The sequence below is a fragment of the Dasypus novemcinctus genome, chromosome 11 (assembly GCF_030445035.2).
Source record: "Dasypus novemcinctus isolate mDasNov1 chromosome 11, mDasNov1.1.hap2, whole genome shotgun sequence".
In the NCBI taxonomy this organism is placed as follows: Eukaryota; Metazoa; Chordata; class Mammalia; order Cingulata; family Dasypodidae; genus Dasypus; species Dasypus novemcinctus.
This window is the reverse complement of record NC_080683.1, coordinates 23,354,261-23,374,115: the sequence shown is the minus strand read 5'-3', so window position 1 is coordinate 23,374,115 and position 19,855 is coordinate 23,354,261.

The window sequence follows — 19,855 nt, the reverse complement described above, 5'->3', positions numbered from 1 at the left end:
GCACAAGCCTCCTCGGGAGCTGTTCCATGGCTGGAATTGAAAGCTCCACATTCCCAAAACAGGGGAGGAAGAGACAGTTGGGCACCAATTTCAGCTATGATGAGGAAATTCAGTGGGCTAAAGTATGATCCTGAGAACAGTTAAGATATGAGCCTATCCAGGTCAGAAAGAGGCTGGGAGCAGCCATCTTATCTCCACACCTGGCACTAGGGGAAGCAGGGTGGACTGAAAATCCCAGTGCTGGTGGGGACCAGCTTCTTTCCATCCAGATCATTTTGCAGGTCTAGTCTGGCCCCCAGTGCCACCTCCAGTGGGGAGGAAGCTACAGGGACCTGTGCCAGCCTCTCCAGGAAATTACTAGCCAAGCTTAGAGACCAGTGATCATCCTACTCTGGGGCACAAGCTGCCCCAGGAGCTGTTCTGTGATGGAAATTGGAAGCTCCATTTCAGCTACTGATTGGGAGACTTGACTGGCTAAGAGATAACCCTGGGTACAGCTGGGGTGAGAACCAGCCCAAGTCAGAAAGAGGCCAGTAGCCACCATTCTGACTCTGCCTCCAGCCTGAGGGGAAGCCAGGCTGACAGTTTCTTTTGCCCAGATCAGCTTGCAGCCCACCTAGGGTTCAGCCCTGCCTCTAGTGGTGAGGAGGCTGAGGAGCCCTGCACCAGCCTATACAGGTATAGGCTGGCATAGATTGAAAATCAGAAGTCTGTATAGACTGCTGCCCACACCTGCAGCTCCATCCCTGCCCCAGGTAGGAGAGAAAAGGATGAGAAGCTCCATCAGTCTCTCTGGGCATCTACAGTCTAGGCCTTCATGTGGATTATTCTACACAGCTGTGACTCTGTTGCTACCCCTGGCAAAGGAGAAAGTTGGAAGAAGTTTCACTGGTCCCTGGCACAATGAGGGCAGCTTGAGCCTCCACAGCTTACAGCACCAATTACATGCTTGGCTCCTACTGTATAACCAGCAAGGGAGAAATGATAGGAAGCCCTAAACCAGAGAGAAAACCTGCACCCAGAAAAAATATTATAGTAAGCCAGAAGCGAAAACACCAACAAAAAATTACAATCCACACCAAGAAACAGGAAGCTATGGCCCAGTTAAAGGAACAAGATAAACCTTCAGATGACATAAAGGATTTAAGACAACTAATTATAGATGTTCAAACAAATCTCCTTAATAAATTCAATGAAATGACTAAAGAGATTAAGGATATTAAGATGACATTGGATGAGCACAAAGAAAAATTTGAAAGCATACATAAAAAAATAGCAGATTTTATGGCAATGAAAGGTGCAATCAATGAAATTAAAAATAACATTGGAATTATATAATAGCAGACTGATTTGAGGAGGCAGAAGAAAGAATTGGTGCACTTGAAGAAATGGCCTCTGAAAGTGAACATACAAAAGAATAGATGAAGAAAAGAATGGAAAAAATTGAACAAGGTCTCAGGGAACTAAATGACAGCAAAATGCATGCAAACATACATGTCATGGGTGTCCCAGAAGGAGAAGAGAAGGGAAAAGGGGCAGAAGGAATATTTGAAGAAATAATGGTAGGAAATTTCCCAACCCTATTGAAGTACGTAGATATCACTGTCCAACAAGCACAGCACACTCTCATCCAAAAAATCCAAATAGGCCAACTCCAAGACACATACTCGTCAGAATGTCAAATGCCAAAGACAAAGAGAGAATTCTGAGAACAGCACGAGAAAAGCAGTGCATAACATATAAGGGATATTCAATAAGATTAAGTGCTGATTTCTCACCAGAAACCATGGAAGCAAGAAGACAGTGGCCTGATATGTTTACGATACTACAAGAGAAAAACTTCCAGCCAAGAATCTTATAACCAGCAAGACTGTCTTTCAAAAATGAGGGTGAGATTAGAATATTTACAGATAAACATAAACCGAGAGAATTTCTAAGCAAGAGACTAGATTTTCAGGAAATACTAAGGGTGTGCTAGAGTCTGAAAAGAAAAGACAGGAGAGAGAGGCCTGGAAGAGAGTCTAGAAATGAAGATTATATCAATAAAAGTAACTAAATGTGTCAAAAAGGTGGTGAAAATAAAATACGACAGATAAAACTCAAGTAGTCAGGAATAAACTTAACCAGTGATGTAAAGCACTTGTATTCAGAAAATTGCAACTCAATGTTAAAACATATCAAAAAAGCCCTAAGTAACTGGAAGAACATTCCATGCTCATGGATTGGAAGAGTAAATATCATTAAGACGTCAATTCTACTCAAATTGATACACAGATTTAATGCAATCCTGATAAAAATTCCACCAGCATTAAAGAAAAAATTGAAAACACGATCATTAAATTTATTTGGAAGGGTAAGGAGCCTTGAATAGGCAGAAACATCATAGAAAGGAAAAGTGAACCCTCATCTCCAGATTTTAAATCATAATACCTACCTATAGTGGTAAAAACAGCATGGTATTGGCCTAAAGACAGATACAATATACCAATGGAACCAAACTTATGGTTCAGAAACAGACCCTCACAGGTATGGCCAACTGATTTTTGACTAGCCTGTCAAACGCACACGGCTCGGGCAGAACAATCCATTCAACAAATGGTGCTGAAGGAAATGGACATCCATCACTGAAAGAAGGAAAGAGGACCACTATCTCACACCTTATCCAAAAACTAACTCAAAATGGATCAAAAACCTAAAAATAAAAGCGTATTTTTTATGCATGCTTTCTTCTAGAAATTATAAAACTTCTAGAGGAAATTGTAGGAAAAAATTTTCAAGACCTGGTGGTAGGTGATGGATTCCTAAAGGAGATAAAAGGAGGACAGAGTGGAATACTTATGTATAATGTATGTAGAAGTTTAAATTAGCTTTAGTGTAAAAGTGTGGAAATGCATAGAGTGGATGGTAACACACAGTCAGTAACAGCTAGGTTATGAATGGGGATGTGACTGAAAATGGTAGTCTAGTTATGTAAATGTCAATTGACAGAATGCTAGAGAATAATCTAGGAACTGGATAGTACAGTAAACCAAAAGGTGGTTGAGAATTGTGATTGATGATAGATGCAAGAGTGTCCTCTGCTAGTTAGAACAAATGTGTATCACTACTGCAGGATGTTGGGAATGTGGAGAAGCATGGGAAAAATACAGCTGGAGTGACCTATGGATTGTGGTTGGTAGTAATAATATAATATTCTTGCATCTATGCAAAAGACATACTGTGTTGATACTGAGGCAGTATGGACAATGTGAACCAGGTGTACACTATGGACATGACAATAATCAAATGATATTATTTTATCTGTAGCAAATGACACAACACATTGTGGTATGTTGATGGAGGGGTGTTGTTTGGGAATTCTGCACAAGTGCATGATTGTTTTATAAGTTTATAACTTCTGTCATAAAAAATATATTTAAAAAATAAAAATAGGGTGGGTTGGGGGAAAAACACACCAAATGTAAGATGAGGACTATGATTAGCAGTAAGATTTTGACACTATTCTTTCATAGTTTGTAACAAATGTCTCAGGACAATGCAAGGTGTTGGTGGAGGGTTGATGTATGGGACCCCTGTGTGATGTTATGCATGTGTTTTGTAATTTCACAACTTTTACTATACACTTAATTGTTTATGTACGTTCATGTATAAATGATATAAAGATAACAATAATCAGATTGGTTAGGGGAAAAATACTTTGTTTAGTAGTAATATTTCGACAATGCTCTTTAATCATTAGTTAAAAAAGGTTAAAAAACAATGCAAGTTATTGGTGGTAGGGTGAGATGTTACATATGTTTGTCTGATGTTATATATGTTTGTTTTGTAAGTTCACATCTATTATACATTTATTGTTTATGTATGTTTATGTTTATGTATGAGTGATATATTTCAATAAATAAAAAAAAATACATTAGAGGAATATAACAGCAGATATGAACTGTTCCAAGATAGAAGTAGTGATATTGAGTACAGAACATCTGAACTTAAAAAGGCACGAGAACAGAAAGAGAAAAGAATGAAAAAAGTGGAACAGAGTCTCAGGGAATTGAATGACAATGTGAAATATACAAACATATACACTATCAGAGACTAGAAAAGGGACCGAAAGAATGTGTGAGGAAATAATGAACAAAATCTTCCCAATCCTTATGAAAGATATAAATATCAATATCCAAGAAGGACAACACACCCCAAGCAGAATAAATCTGAATAGACCTACTTGTGATACCTATTCAGAATGACAAATATCAGAGATCAAGAGAAGATTCTGAAAGGAGCAAAAGAGAAGAAAAGCATCACAAACAAGAGAACCTCAATAAGAATAAGTGCTGGCCTCTCATCAGAAATCATGGAGGTAGAAGAAAGTGGCATGATGTATATAAAGTACTGAATGAGAAAAACTTCCTAGCAAGAGTTCTGTGTCTGGCAAAACTATCCTTCACAATTGAGGGTGAGTTTAAAGTCTCACAGACCAACAAAAATTGAGACAGTATGTTACCAAAAGTCAAAAGGGAGCACTGTAGCTTCATAGGAAAGATAAACAAGGGTGAGAGACTTGGAGAACAGTGTAGAAATGAAGGTTATTAGGGAGGGTAAATTAAAGGGTAAAAAGACAGACAACAGTAACATATGACAATGGAAAGTCAAAACATAAAATGGATGAAGTACGTAATGCCTTTACAGGAATAGCATTGAATGTTAAAGGACTGAATTATCTAGTTAAAGACAGAGACTGACAGAATGGATAACAACAAATATAAGCCATCTATATGCCATCTGCAGAAGATTCATCTCAGATATAAGGACACAACAAGGTTTAAAATGAAAGACTGGGGAAGCGGACTTGGCCTAGTGGTTAGGACATCCATCTACCACATGGAAAGTCCGCGGTTCAAACCCCGGGCTTCCTGACCCGTGTGGAGCTGGCCCATGCACAGTGCTGATGCGCGCAAGGAGTGCCGTGCCACGCAGGGGTGTCCCCCGCATAGGGGAGCCCCACGCACGAGGAGTGCACCCCATAAGGAGAACTGCCCAGTGCAAAAGAAAGTGCAGCCTGCCCAGGAATGGCGCCGTCCACACTTCCCGTGCCGCTGACGACAACAGAAGCGGACAAAGAAACAAGACACAGCAAATGGACACAGAGAACAGACAACCGGGGGGGGGGGGGGGAATTAAATAAATAAATAAATCTTTAAAAAAAAATAAAAATAAAAAATAAAATGAAAGACTGGAAAAAGATATTCCACCTAAAAAGTACCCCCCCCCCAAAAAAAAAGCCGTAGTAGTGATACTAATATTGGACAAAATTTATTTTAAACGCAAAACTGTTATAAGGGATGAAGAAGCACATTATGTATTAATGAAAGGGGCAATTCACCAAGAAGAAATAACTATAATAAATATTTATGAACCTAATTTGGATGCAAAACTGAAGGGAAAAATTAAACATCTCTGCAATAATATTTAGAGACTTTAGGTCTCCATTCTCAGCATTGGATAGGAAATCTGGACAGAAGATAAATAAGGAAAAAGAGAGCTTGAATAATATGATAAATGAACTAAACCAAAATAAGACATTTGGGCATTAACACTCCAAAACAACATAGTATACATTCTCTTCAAGTACTCATGGATCCTTCTCCAAGATAGACCATGTGTATGTTGGGTCACAACAGGTTTCAATAAATTTAAAAATATTGAAAATATATAAGACACTTTTTCTGATTATAATAGAATGAAGCTGAAAATCAATAATGGCTGGAAAAAGGGAAATTTCACAAATATATGTAGATCAAACAACATGCTCTTAAATAATAGTGGGTCAAAGAAGAAATTTTAAGAGAATTCAGTAAGTATCTTGAGATGAATTAAAATGAAAACACAACATACTGAAACATGGGACAGAACAAAGGCAGTGCTGAGAGAGAAATTTATAGCCCTCAATGCTTACATTAAAAAAGAAGAAAGCAAAAACTGAAGGCCTAACTGCCAACTGGAGGAACTAGAAAAAGAACAGCAAACTAATCCCAAACCAAGCCAAAGGAAAGAAATAATAAACATCAGAGCAGAAATAAATGAAAATGAGGAAGAAAAAAAAAAAAACCAGTAGAATCAACAAAGCCAAAAGTTGTTTTTTTGAGATCAACAAAATTGACAAACCAATAATTAGACTGAGAAAGAAAAAAAGAGAAAAGAAACAAATAAAATCAGAAACAAGAGGGTGCATATTGCTACTGACTCTGCCGAAATAAGAGAGCTCATAAGAGGACTATAAATAACCATACAACAAAAAAATGTAATCAACATAGACAAAATGGAGAAATTCCTAGGAACACAGAAACTACCTACATTGACCTAAGAAGAAATAGAAGACCTCAACAAACCAATCAAAAGTGAAGAGATTGAAACAGTCATCAAAACCTCCCAAAGATGAAAAGCCCAGGACCAGATGACTTCACAGGTGAATTCTAGAAATCATTCAAAGATAATCTAATACCAATTTTGCTCAATCTCTTATAAAAAATTGACCTGGAAAGAATGCTACCAAATTCATTCTATTAAGCCAATACTATCTAATACAAAAACCAGATAAAGATGCTACAAAAAAGAAAATTTCAGACAAATATCTCTAATGAATATAGATGCAAATATCCTTAATAAAATACTTGCAAACAGAATCCAAAAGCACATTTTAAAAAATTATACATCACAATCAAGTGTGTTTTATCCCTGGTATGCAAGAGTGGTTCTCCACCAGAAAATCAATTAATGTAAAAAACTACATTAACAAATTGAAGAAAAATCACATTTTCCTCTCCAACTGATGCAGAAAAGGCATTTAACAAAATATGGCATCCTTTCTTCATAAAAACTCTCCAAAATATAATAACAAAAGGAAGTTTTCTCAACATGGTAAACTGCATATATGCTGGCATTGTACTCAACAGTGAAAGACTGAACGCTTTCCCACTGAGATCAGGAATAAGACAAGGATGCCCACTGTTATTGCTGTTATTCAGTATTGTACTAGAAGTTCTAGCTGGAGCAATTAGGCTAGATAATAAAAGGCAATCAAATAGGAAAGGAAGATATAAAATTTTTGCTATTTGCTGATGATATGATCCTATATCTAGAAAATCCTGAAAAATTCACTACAAAGCTACTAGAACTAATAGACAAATTCAGCAAATGGTGGCATACAAGATTAAAATGCAAAAATCAGTAGAATTTCTATACACTACTGATGAGCAATCTGAGAAGGAAATCAAAAAAAGAATGCCATTTATTACAGCAAGTAAAAGAATAAAGTATTTAGGAATAAACTTAACCAAGGACATAAAGGACCTGAATTCAGAAAACTACAAAACATGCTAAAATAGACAAAAGAAGACTTAAATAAATGAAAGGGCATTCCATGTTCATTGCCTGGAAGACTAAATATTGTTACAATGTCAATTCTATCCAAATATATTTACAGATCCAACACAATCCCAATAGCCTTTTTTTTTTTCAGAAATGGAAAAGTCAATTATCAAGTTTATTTGGAAGGGTAAGTGGCCCCAAATAGCCAAAAATGCCTTTAAAAAGAAGTTGGAGGACTCTCACTTTCTGACTTTAAAGTATATTACTTAGCTATAGTGGTAAAAACAGCATGGTGCTAGAATAAATACAGAAGATAGATGACCAATGGAACCAAATAGAGAACTTAAAAATAGACCTCCATCTCTGTGGTCAAGTGATTTTTTCAAGGTTGTCAAGCCCACATAGCTAGACTAGAAAGATCTATTCAACAAATGATGCTGGGATATCCATATCCAAAAGGAAGAAAGAGGACCTCTATCTCACACCTTATACAAAAATTAACTTAAAATGAATCAATCACCTAAATATAAAAGCAACAGCCATAAAACTCCTAGAAGAAAATGTAGGAAAACATCTTCAAGGTCTTGTGGTAGGCCGTAGTTTCTTAAACCTTACACCCAAAGCCTGAGCAATGAAAGGAAAAATTGATAAATGGGACCTCCTTGAGATTAAACACTTTGTTCTTCAAAAGACTTTGTCAAGAAAGTAAAAAAGCAGCCTACTCAATGGGAGAAAATGTTTGGAAACCATATATCTGATAAGGGGTTTGCTATCCACATCACATAAAGAGATCATATAACTCAATGATAGAAAGACAAGCAACCCAGTTAAAAAGTGGGCAAAAGACTTCAATAGACATTTCTCCAAAGAGAAAATACAAAGGGAAAAAAGCACATAAAAATGCTCAATGACACTAGCCTTTAGGGAAATGCAGATAAAACTACAATAAGATACCATTTCACACCTTAGAGAATGGTCATTTAAAAAAGCAGAGAACTACACATGCTAGAAAGGATGTGGAGGAACAGGAATGCTCCTTCACTGTTGGTGGGAATATAGAATGGTGTGGCCTCTGTGGAAGACAATTTGGTAGTATCTCAAGAGGATGAATATCAACTACCATATGATCCAGCAATACTGTTACTAGGGATATATTCAGCAGAACTGAAAGCAAGGATGCAAACTGACATTTGCACACCTATGTTCATAGCAGCATTATTCACAATTGCTGAAATATGGAACCAACCCAAGTGTACATCAACTAATGAATGGATAAACAAAATTTAGTATATAACACAATGACATACTATTTAACTGTAAGAAGAAATGAAATCGAAATGAAATGCATATGACAACATGGATGAACCTTCAAGATATTATATTGAGTGAAATAAGCTGACATAAAAGTACAAATATTGTATGGTCTCACCAATATTAACTAAATACAATGAGTCAACTCACGGAGGTAAAGTCTAGAGTATAGGCTACTAGGAAATAGTTTGTGGGTTGAGAATGGGAGTTAATGCTTAATATATGTAGCATTATTAATAAGGTTAATTGTGGAAATGAATAGAGTTAATAGCATATTCACAAATTTTACTATACATTATTGTTTATGTATGTTCATGTATGAATGATATACTTCAATAAAATTTTATTAAGAAGCACCAATATATATATTCTAAAGTGAACAATTTTTACGATATAATACTGAATGCACACTGTTGTATGGTATAGGGTAAGCTAGCATTTGTGTTAAAAAGGAGGCAATTTACATATTTACACATTAATAATTATATCCTTGTGGAAGTTTAGATTGTCTGTGGATGTGTACTAAAAAATGTGATGGTGATTGCTTTTGGGAAGAAATTCCAGAGAAGTAGGGTAAAGGTATAAATTCTTACTCTTTGTATTTTTCATTAGACATGGGTTTTACTTCTAAAAATATTTATCAAGAGAGGAGTTCTTTCTAACTTTCACTTTGATTCTAAGTACCATGTCAATATTGGGGACTATTTTAGGGTATTCATTGCACATGGGTTTCTCACACGTACTCCTTGATTCATTTCCAAAACATTTTTCAAATTTTGTTATTTCTACCTTTCTTACATCTCATGATGTGATGATTTATTATTATATGATATTTAAAGTCTGTCCATCTTACCTTATCCACTTACAATTTTTTCTCCTAGTGGACCATTTCACCCTGAGACTAGCTATTTGTTAATAACTGAGGAGAGAGAGAGATACTAGTTCTTAATCTTTATTTACCATATGCATTAAAAATAAATCTTATAGTATTAGAAAAATGTTTGAGATAATGTGTGTATTTGTGTGTGTGATATTAGTGCATATCATGGTGAAGTTAGTGATGGCTAATTAGATTTCACTTAACTGTCTCATAAAGCAATCCATACTACAGTCCTAACTCTTAATCAAATTTATAGACAATGGACTTCATCCAGGGTTTTTCACTAATATGGTGTTTTATATCCGGGCACCATAAGGAGAATATGTAAAAGTTTTATCCATGTTTAGAAATTTTTGGGTCATTAAAGTGTCACTTTAAAAAATGACTGTTCCTGTGCAATTAATGTTGACCCGGTAACTTGAAAATGTTTGTTATCCTCTTTTCTAGTCACTGCAGGAATGACCTCATAAACTGGATGAATTTAATAGGCTTACACTGAGCTTAAATAATGGTGTCTGATTCCTCAGTGCCTTAGCGCTTTCACATTGGAGGTGCAATGCCCACGTTGACTATTCTCAAGACTCAGCTCCACTTACTACTTGGCTGCAACAATTACTTGCTGCAGTGGAAAAGGATCTGTTCAAATTCCAAGGCACCTCTAAAACCATTTACCTTTGTGTTGCTAAGTTTCTTCTGGCAAGTTATTTTCAATTGTGTAAATACAAATATTGACAATGAAATTGCAGATAAAAGAAAATTCAATCCTAGAATGTTTTCTTTCTCAATTTTTCTATGCAATGAATATCCTACAGTTTTATATAAACACTGGGAAAATTTTCATGTTGCTGGCTGCCACCAGCTCTAATAGTGGTCACCCTGATTATCACTGTGTGACTTGAGTCTTCTATCAGGAATGTTGAATCCTTTAGGAAATCAATGATATGGATTGGTAGCATGGTGAATGGGGTTCCAAGCTTCCTTTTTTAGGTCACGTGGGAAGGAAGGAGGCTAGAAGGAATGAGTGAGAAGAGAGGGTGAAGTTTTAATAGTGGAAATTAACCAAACATTTTGTGATGGACTAATGGAGAGTGATGATTTAGAATTATGGTCAGCAGTAAACTGTGTATATGCTTTTACAAATGATGACTGTGTGTATATTTTAAAGCCTTTGGCATAGATAGGCTGTGATATTTTATTCAGTTTCTTACCTGGATGGTTTCTCAACCTGGGTTTCAAGGTTCCCTAAAAGGTTTGTGTATGGATTTCAGAATGTCTGAATCTCTTTGAATTGAGGGACAAGAGTTTCTCATATGTTCATTACCCCTCCCCCTCAGAGTCCAAAGTGTCCTTTAGCTTCTCAAGGAGTTGAATATAATTAATCAATATAGGTCTAGTTTGTTGACATGCACACCAGTATTTTAGCCAGTATGTATTCTGGAAAACTCTGCTGCGGAGTTTAAAAAATCTGTATAGTGTGCATAGTTATGGGGGGTATGGGAAGAAAAAAGTCCCAGAAGGCTTCAGGATGGCTCCAAAGCTATGCTTATGTAAATTCCAGGTCTTACATAGCTTCTAGATTATATATAACAAAAGAGATGCTCGTTATTGTAACAAGATGCAGTAGAATGCATCCACCTTTCTAAAATAACCAAATGGTCCACTCTAACAGAGTACTTGAAATATATTTAATATATTTATCCTTATGGACAGTTTGGCCCAGGGCTTCCTGATCTGGAAATATTCTCTGTAGGGACTTGTTATTAAACTGCCTCAAACTCTGCAGTCATAAAAGATGAAAACACTCATCTTCTAATGTTTATTCTTCCATTTTATGACCTTTTTGACTTTGGCACCAAAAGCTAGGGATTTGCCAAAGATAAGGTGGGCGTGCCTGCCATAATGGACAACAGAATCAAAGCAGGAACGAGAACAGTCTGTTTGACATACAGAGACCTATGACATTAGTTAGTTGATCATGGGGTACCTAGAAGTGAAATATATGGATAATCTATTAAATTCTTACTTGATCTGTACAAGCAGAAGAGTTCTGGGTCAAGTGAACAAAAATCTAACTTGAATCACAAAAGACAGAGCTATGGACCCTCAATCAATTCCCATATTTGAAACAGTGAGACCCAAAACCCTTGGGGAAGGCCAAGTCTTTGGGGAAAAATCATGCTATACTTCCAAAAATTTATACTGTTAATCTTCCTCCCAACCTTTCCCCAAGGGACCTACAATCTTTTATCAGGTTGACTGTGCATTGGGAAAAAATAAATGATCAGACATTTCAAGGCTTATTATACCCTGGCTTGGAATTGACTTTAATTCCAGGAGACCCAAAATATCACAGTGTCTACCTGTCAGAGTTGGGGCTTATGGAGGTCAGATGATCAATGGAGTTTTAAGTCAGGTCCATCTCACAGTGAGTCCAATGGGTTCCTGTACCCATTCTGTGGTTATTTCCCCAGTTCTGGGATGCATGATAGGAATAGACATAGTTAGCAAGGCAGAATCTGCACACTGGTTACCTGACTTGTGGAGTGAGGGTTAATATGGTAGGAAAGGCCAAAATGGAAGCCACTAGAGCTACCTCTCCTATATCTAACAAAATAATAAATTAAAAGCAATACCAGGTGTGGAAGTTTGAAATTATTTTATGAATCCCAAAAATGAGAAAGATTATGCTTTTGGACTGGTTCACTCCTGTGGGCATGAGACCTTTTTCAACTGGACTAACTCAGTGAGACATGACTCAGGTTGAGTCTTGGCCCTCTTTCTGGGACTGAAAAAACAGAGGTATACAGGAAAAAGGAGCTGCCACTTTTGATCCTGCCATATAATAGAAAGATGGGCTCAAGGAACTGAGGCCCTGGGGAGAGATGAGCCATATATGCCTGATAGCTTGCAGCTGTAATTGGGAAGGAAGTGGAGCAGCTGAGCCTGAAAGATGACACCTGGTAAGAGATAAGTCCTATGCTTGGTTAACCACACCTGATCTCTGGGAGATGGTACAACCTGGAGGAGAAGGCACAGACCAGGCAGAGATTGCCTGCCATCTTGCTTCAGCATGTGGCAACTGACTTGTATGAGAAAGCACTTCTAATGTTGCCTTGAATTGGACTCTTCACAGTCTTGGAACTGTAAGCTTTTACCCCAAATAAACACCAATAAATATCCTTTATAAAAGCCAACACATTTCTGGTACTTTGCATTGATAGTCATTTTGCAAACTAATATACCAAGTTACTGGAGGTATTTCAAAGATTAGTGCCGCTATCAAGGACTTGAAGAATGCTGCAGTGGTGGCTCCCACCATATTCCCATTCAACTTTTCTGTTTGGCCTGTGCAGAAAACAGATGGATCATGGAACATGACAGTGGATTGTTGGTGACTCCAATTGCAGCTGCTCTTCTAGATGTGGCATCATTGCTTGGGAAAATCAATATATCCCCTGATAGCTGGTATGCAGATATTGATCGAGCAAATACTTTTTTCTTGGTACTAAAAACAGTTTTCTTTCACCTGCCAAGGCCAGCAACACATCTTCACTGTCCTACTTCAGGGCTTTATCAACTCTTCCAGCTGTATGTCATAATCTAGTCCATAGAGATTTTGTTTTTTTCCCCATCCGTAAGATATCACACTCTTCCATTATATTGGTGATATCCTGTTGATTGTACCTAGTAAGCAAGATGAGGCAGCTATTCCAGACATATTTATAGGGCATTTGTGTGTCAGAGGATAGATATTAATCCAACAAAAATTCAGGAGCCTTCCACCTCTGTGAAATTTCTAGGTGTCCAATGGTGTGGGGAATTTCAAAATATTCCTTTTAAGGTGAAAGATAAGCTGTTGCATTTGGTTCCTCCCACAGTCAAAAAGGGGCACAATACCTAGTTGGCCTCTTTGGATTTTGGAGGCAACATATTCCTCATTTGTGTGTACTACTCTGACCCATTTGCTGAGTGACTCAACAAATTGTTGTTTTAAGTGGGGGCAGAATAAGAGGAAGCTTTGTAACAGTTCCAGGCTGCTGTGCAAGTTGCTCTGCCACTTGGGCCTTATGATCCAGCAGTTTAACCGAGGCTAGAAGTTTCAGAGGCAAATAGAGATGATGTTTGGAGCCTTTGAAATAGTCCCCCGAAGGATAATTACAGTACAGATCCTGTACTGATTTTGGAGTAAAGAACTCATTCTTCAGCAGGTAACTACTCTCCTTTTAAGAAATAGCTTTTGGCCTGCTACTAGGCCTTGGTATAAATTGAACATTTAACCATGGGCCGCCAAGTTACCATGATACCTAACTTACTCAGCAGGAACTAGGAATTATCTGGCCCTCCAAGCCATAAAATTGAGCATGCACAGTAGCACTCCATCATCAAATGGAAGTGGTCTATAGGATGTAGGGCTCAAGCAGGCCTTGAAGGTACAAGTAATTTACACTAGGAAGTGGCCTAAGGGCTCATGACTCCCTCTCTTGCCACATTACCTTCTCTTTCCTATTCCTCAGTTGTGGACTCTTGGGGAGTTCCTTATGAGTAGTTGATTGTGGAAGAGAAAACACAGACCTCGTGTACAGAAGATTTTGTGTTATACACAGGTATCGTCTGTGAACAGCTGCAGCACTTTTTCGGGACATCCCCTAAGGACAGTGGTGAAGGGCAATTATTCCAATAGGCAGAACTTTGAGCAGTGCATCTGGTTATTAATTTTGCTTACAAGTAGAAATGGCTGTAAGTGTGCTTGTATATTGATTCACGGGCTATTGTCAATGGGTCAATGGTTTATCTGGTGACAGGAACTTGGAAGGAATATGACTGAAAAATTGATGACAGAGGTCTGAGTGAGAGGTACATGGACAGACCTTTCTGAACGGGCAAAAAACATGAAGATATGTGTCCTATGTGAAAGCTTGCTGGAGGGTAACTTCATAGAGGACCATTTTAATAATCAAGTAGATAGGATGACCTGTTCTGTGGATTCCATTTGGCCTCTTTCCTGAGACACTACTGTCATCACCCAATGGACTCCTGAAAAGTGGTGATGGTGTAGTGATGGAGGTTATGCATGGGCTCAGCAATATGTTCTTCCACTCACCAAGGGTGACCTGGTTACAGCCATAGCAGGATTCCCAATCTGCCAGCAGCAAAGACGAACACTCATTCACTCATATGGCACCACTCCCCAAGGTATTCAGCTTGCTACCTGGCTGCAAGTTAATTACTATTGGACAACTTCTCTTGAGGAAGGAGCATCATTTGGTCCTACTGGAATGGACACAGACTCTGGAGAGAGAGATTTGCCATCCCTGCCTGCAATACTTCTGACCAAACATTTCCCATGCACTTACAGAATGCCTTGTATTAGTTTGCCAAAGGGGTACTGATGCAAAGTACCAGAAATTCTGTTGGCTTTTATAAAGTGTATTTATTTGGGGTAAAATCTTACAGCTACAAGACTGTAAAGAGTCCAACTCAAGGTTGCTTTTTCACCAGTAAGTTACCCCTAGTTGAAGCAAGATGGTCATTGATCTCTGTGAGGGTTCAGCCTTCCCCTCTGGATGTCCTACCCCTCTTGCAGCTCTGTGGGCCCAGTTTCTTCCTGACGTCAGCTGTAGGCTGGAATAGGGCTTGTCTCTTAGGTCTTCCTCTATCAGTCTTGACTCTTTTCCCAAAGTCAGCTGCAAACTATCAGGTGCATGGTTCATCTCTCCCTTGGGCCCCAGGATCAAAAATGACAGAGCTCTCTTTCTTCCTGCATGTGTTCTTGAGTGAGTGTCCATTTATATCCACCCACCAAGGGGCAGACACTCAACCAGAGTCACGCCTTAACTGATGTGGGCAAATCAAAGCCTAATCTTAACAGGTAATTTAATTAATGGGCCCTGAATTACATTCAGTAAATCAAAGGGTATCACACCTAGAAGAATAGGTCAGTTTACAAACATGATCTTTCTCTTTTTGAGATTCACAAAAATAATCTCAAACTGTCACAGCTATCATGATATTTTACAGCGAAGTGCCTCTAATCAAGGAACCACTTCATAACAAATGGAATTATGGGAAAGGGAACAGCTCATGGAAGTTACTAGTCTGACCATGTTACCCATCATCCTGAAGCGACTGAATTGATTGAACAGTATAATGTCCTTGTGCAGACTTAATTATAGTACCAGCTAGGTGGAAATACTTTGCAGGGCTGGGGCAATGTTCTCAAGGAGTCTTTGTATGCTTTAAATCAGCATCTACTCTATGGTGGGGTTTCTCCATAACTAGGATTCACAGGTCCAAGAATCAAGGGGTCCAAATGGGAATGGTACCACTATTACCCCTATTGAACCAACAGAAAAAAATTTGCTTTCTGTCCCCACAACCTTATGCTTTACAGGTCTTTATTCCAAAAGGAGGAGTGCTTCCTTCAGGAAACACAATGATTCCATTGAACTGGAAGTTAAGACTGTCACTTGGCCACTTTTGGGCTCCTAATGCCTTTAATTCAATAGGAAAGAAGGGAGTTATTGTACTAGCTGGGAAGATTGCTTCTGATTATCAAGGGAAATAAGATTACTACTATGCAATGGAGGTACAAAGAAGCGTATGCCTGGAATACAGGAGATCCTTTAGGATATCCCTTAGTAATATCATGCCCTGCGATTAAAGTTAATGGAAAACTGCAACAGTCTAATCCAGGCAGGATTATGAATGGTCCAGAGTCTTCAGGAATGATGGTTTGTGTGAACCCAGCAGACAAAGAACCATGATCAGCCGAGGTGCTTGTTGAAGGTAAATGACATATGGGCCGGGTAGTGGAGACAGTAGTTAGAAATATGAGCTGTGTTCATGTGACCAGTTACAGAAACAAAGACTGTGATAGTTATATTTCTTCCTTGTTTTGTTATGAAATGTCTGTATATACACATAAAACAAATATTTTTGCTTTCTTCCCTATCCTATTCCTTAACATATAAGTTGTATTAGCTTTATATAATAGTATTGAAGTTACAGTATATCAAGCTTAAGAGTGAATATTACCCAAGGACTTGCATCCTCTGCTGGGGAAGGAGTTAGTACGTTTCTGGTTGTACACAGGACTGTTGAATAATGTTAGGCAAAAGTATGACCATTACTGTTATTTAGAGATTAAGTATAGCTAAGGAGATGGGTATGGATGCCAAGCTGATAAGGGGTAGACTGTAATGGTTAAGTACATGTATCAACTTGGCCAGGTTATGGGATCCAAATGTTTGGTCAACAAGCAAGCCTGATTATTATTGTGAGGCTATTTCATGGATTTAACTGTTTGCATGTATGGCTTATTACATCTACAATTAACAAAGTGATGGCCTTCAGCAATGAGAAAAGTCTTATCCAATCACTTGAAAGCCTTGGAGGGAGAACTGATGACTTCAGCAGTCAGAAAGAATTTCCATCTTCACTTCAGCCAGCCTGCTTCTCCTGGGGAATTCATCAAAATCTTTCTCAGAGATCTCACCTTGTGGTTTGCCCTATGAAATTCACACTTGACAATCGTCAGGATCTTGTGATCACTTACTATACGGAGTCCAATAATATTTACATACATAATAAAATGATATGGGAATTCAATGCATTTGGTGTTCATTCTCTTATTCACTCAATGAATATTTGTAGAATGTTTACTATGAGTTAACATATTTGCTGGGAATTCAAAGATGAATATGACATATTCTCCATCTTTGTGGAGCTCATAGATTAGTGGGCAGAGGTTGTTGGTGTCAGAGAAATAAGGAGATAAATCGAAAGAACTCATGAGTGTCTACCATTTTTTAAATCAAATTCTCTATCTCGTGTTTGAGTTTAGAATGGAAACCTTTTGACAGGCCCATGTTAATTCAGTAGTAGTTCAATTGTTTGGAACCTGGAGTACTCATCAGCTCACTTTGCTGGCTCAGCTCAGTTTCCTGGCATTGCATTCAGATCTTATCAATAAATAACACCTGGGGTGGGGTCCTTGTTTGCATGTTTTAGAAAGCTCCACAGTGCTTGTGGTGTGCATAGGTTGAGATCCTCTCAGGTTTTATTAAGTATTTACTATTTGATGGGAACTATGGGTCTATCACATCAGTATCTAGAAAGAAAATCAGCCCAGTTATTGTGAAAATTCCATGTTTTACCTTTTTCCTTATCCAGCAGTGTTCTTTGTGTTGTTATGTGTTAACCTTAGGTATGGAGTAGCCTTGTACTTATTATAATTTTGTAGCTCTTTTTTTTCAAAGCTGATTATATTACACCTGGGTACTAGAATTCTGTTTACTCCAAAGGGGAGATAAACTGTGTCAACTCTTAGAAAGTCATTAAAATATACCTCGAGGAATAGTTAAGTCCTCATAGAAAACTCTGACACCTGTTGTCTTTTACAGCAATCCCAAGTCTACCCCATACATTTTCTTTATTTTTTCCTCTCTTGTTCTTGGGAGATGATTTCCATGAAAATGAGATCTTTATTTCTTGAGAGTTCATCTGTTCCTGCTGCTCAGAGGGAAAAAAGTGCTTAAAATTTAAGCTCTCTGTGCTGAATTAGAATGCTTCTCGGCATTTTCCACGAGGATCAGTAGCTTTTTGTGGTCTATGAGGAATTCAAGCCTGCTGCCAACCAGCTGCTGTTGGGATGAAGGTTTGCTAGTGCTCTTTTCTTGTGGACATGTCATTCTCAAGAACACCTATTCCAGCTCATGTGACTGCAATTAAGGAGAAGGTTGAGTTCCCCAGAGTCTCCCTCCTTAAACATTACCCTCATCCTGTAATCTGGTTATACCTGAGAATGACGACAGCTTTACCATAGAGCATTAAGTTCCAGATGACAGCCATAACATTGTATATGCAAGAGTTTCTTATAATTCTCTTTTTGTGTCACTCTCTTCCTTTATTTTATATACCTTTCTAACTGCAAAGTAAGTACTATTGCAAGAAAACGTAACAGAACTTTTCTATCAAGCACTAGGCTAGGCTGACATTTGCAGATGAATTTACTAATAAGTTTTTTTCAGTTAAGTTACTACTTTTTGGGTTTCAGTATACTAATGACTGAAAATTTTATGTAACATTTGCTTTGAGTTAGAATGTTATAAGAGGCAAGGAAAAACTATTCTTATGTACATTGTAAATTGTTCTCTTTAGATTAGAGTGAAATTGGTGGAATATAGATTAATTTCTATAACTAACAGCATCTTAGGGGGTTCTAAAAAAACATACAGTGAGTTGTATTTTAAGTAGAATTCTAAATTCTAGAGGAGTTGTGGCACATTGCAAAAGATGAAAAATAATAGTCATGTCCTTAGATCCTCCAAGTAATCAATCATTCTCTTGCCCCATATGAACATTATCTTATAATAAAGCATTGCCAAAAAAATGAGGTCATGCTTTCAGATTACTTTATGAATTGTCATTTATTAATTCCATAAAATAATACCATAAAATGATGTGTTCTGCTTTACGGTTTGTTTATTTGATTATGTTGAGTGAAACAAGCCAGGCACAAAAGGAAAAAATACTGTATGATTGCACTATTATGAACTAAATATATTGTGTAAACTAATGTATATTGTGTAAACTAATGGAGTTTATAATCAGAATACAGGTCATCAGAAAATAGAATGAAGATAAAGATAGAAAGCTGAGGGTTAATCCATGCAGAACTGGTTAAATTGTTGTCTGTAAATTTTTGGAAATGAATGGAAATGGTGAGAGCACATGATAGTGTTTGTGACTAGCAGAGCTATTATATGGGTACTGCAGTGGTTGAAACAGACAATCTAAGGACATGTCTATTACTAGAAGGAAAGCTAAAAAAATGTAACATAAGACTATAAGATAGTGAAATCTCATGTGAAATATGAAAATAGGTAATATTGCATGTATAAGATTGTTTTTACAAAATAGAGAGATGGAAACAATAGCAGCTATGTATGTATGTCAGGGGAAGCATAGAGAGATTGAGAGGTGATGTTTCTTTTTTGCTTATTATTATTATTATTGGAATAATGAAAATGCCCTAATAATGACTGAAGTGATGAATACACAGCTATTACAACAAATATCAATGATTGTACACTTTGGATGGATTTATGCTTTATTAGTATGTATCAATAAAATTTATTTGTTAAAAAATAGATGAAAAATAATCAATTTCTCCAGTTCACTTAGCTAAGGTCCTGAGACAGAAGTTATAGAGAGGCTTTTGAAATAGGACCTATTCTTTGGAACCCTCCTAAATCATCTTTTTGCAACATTTATTCCTTTTTTGTGGCCAGTGTTGAA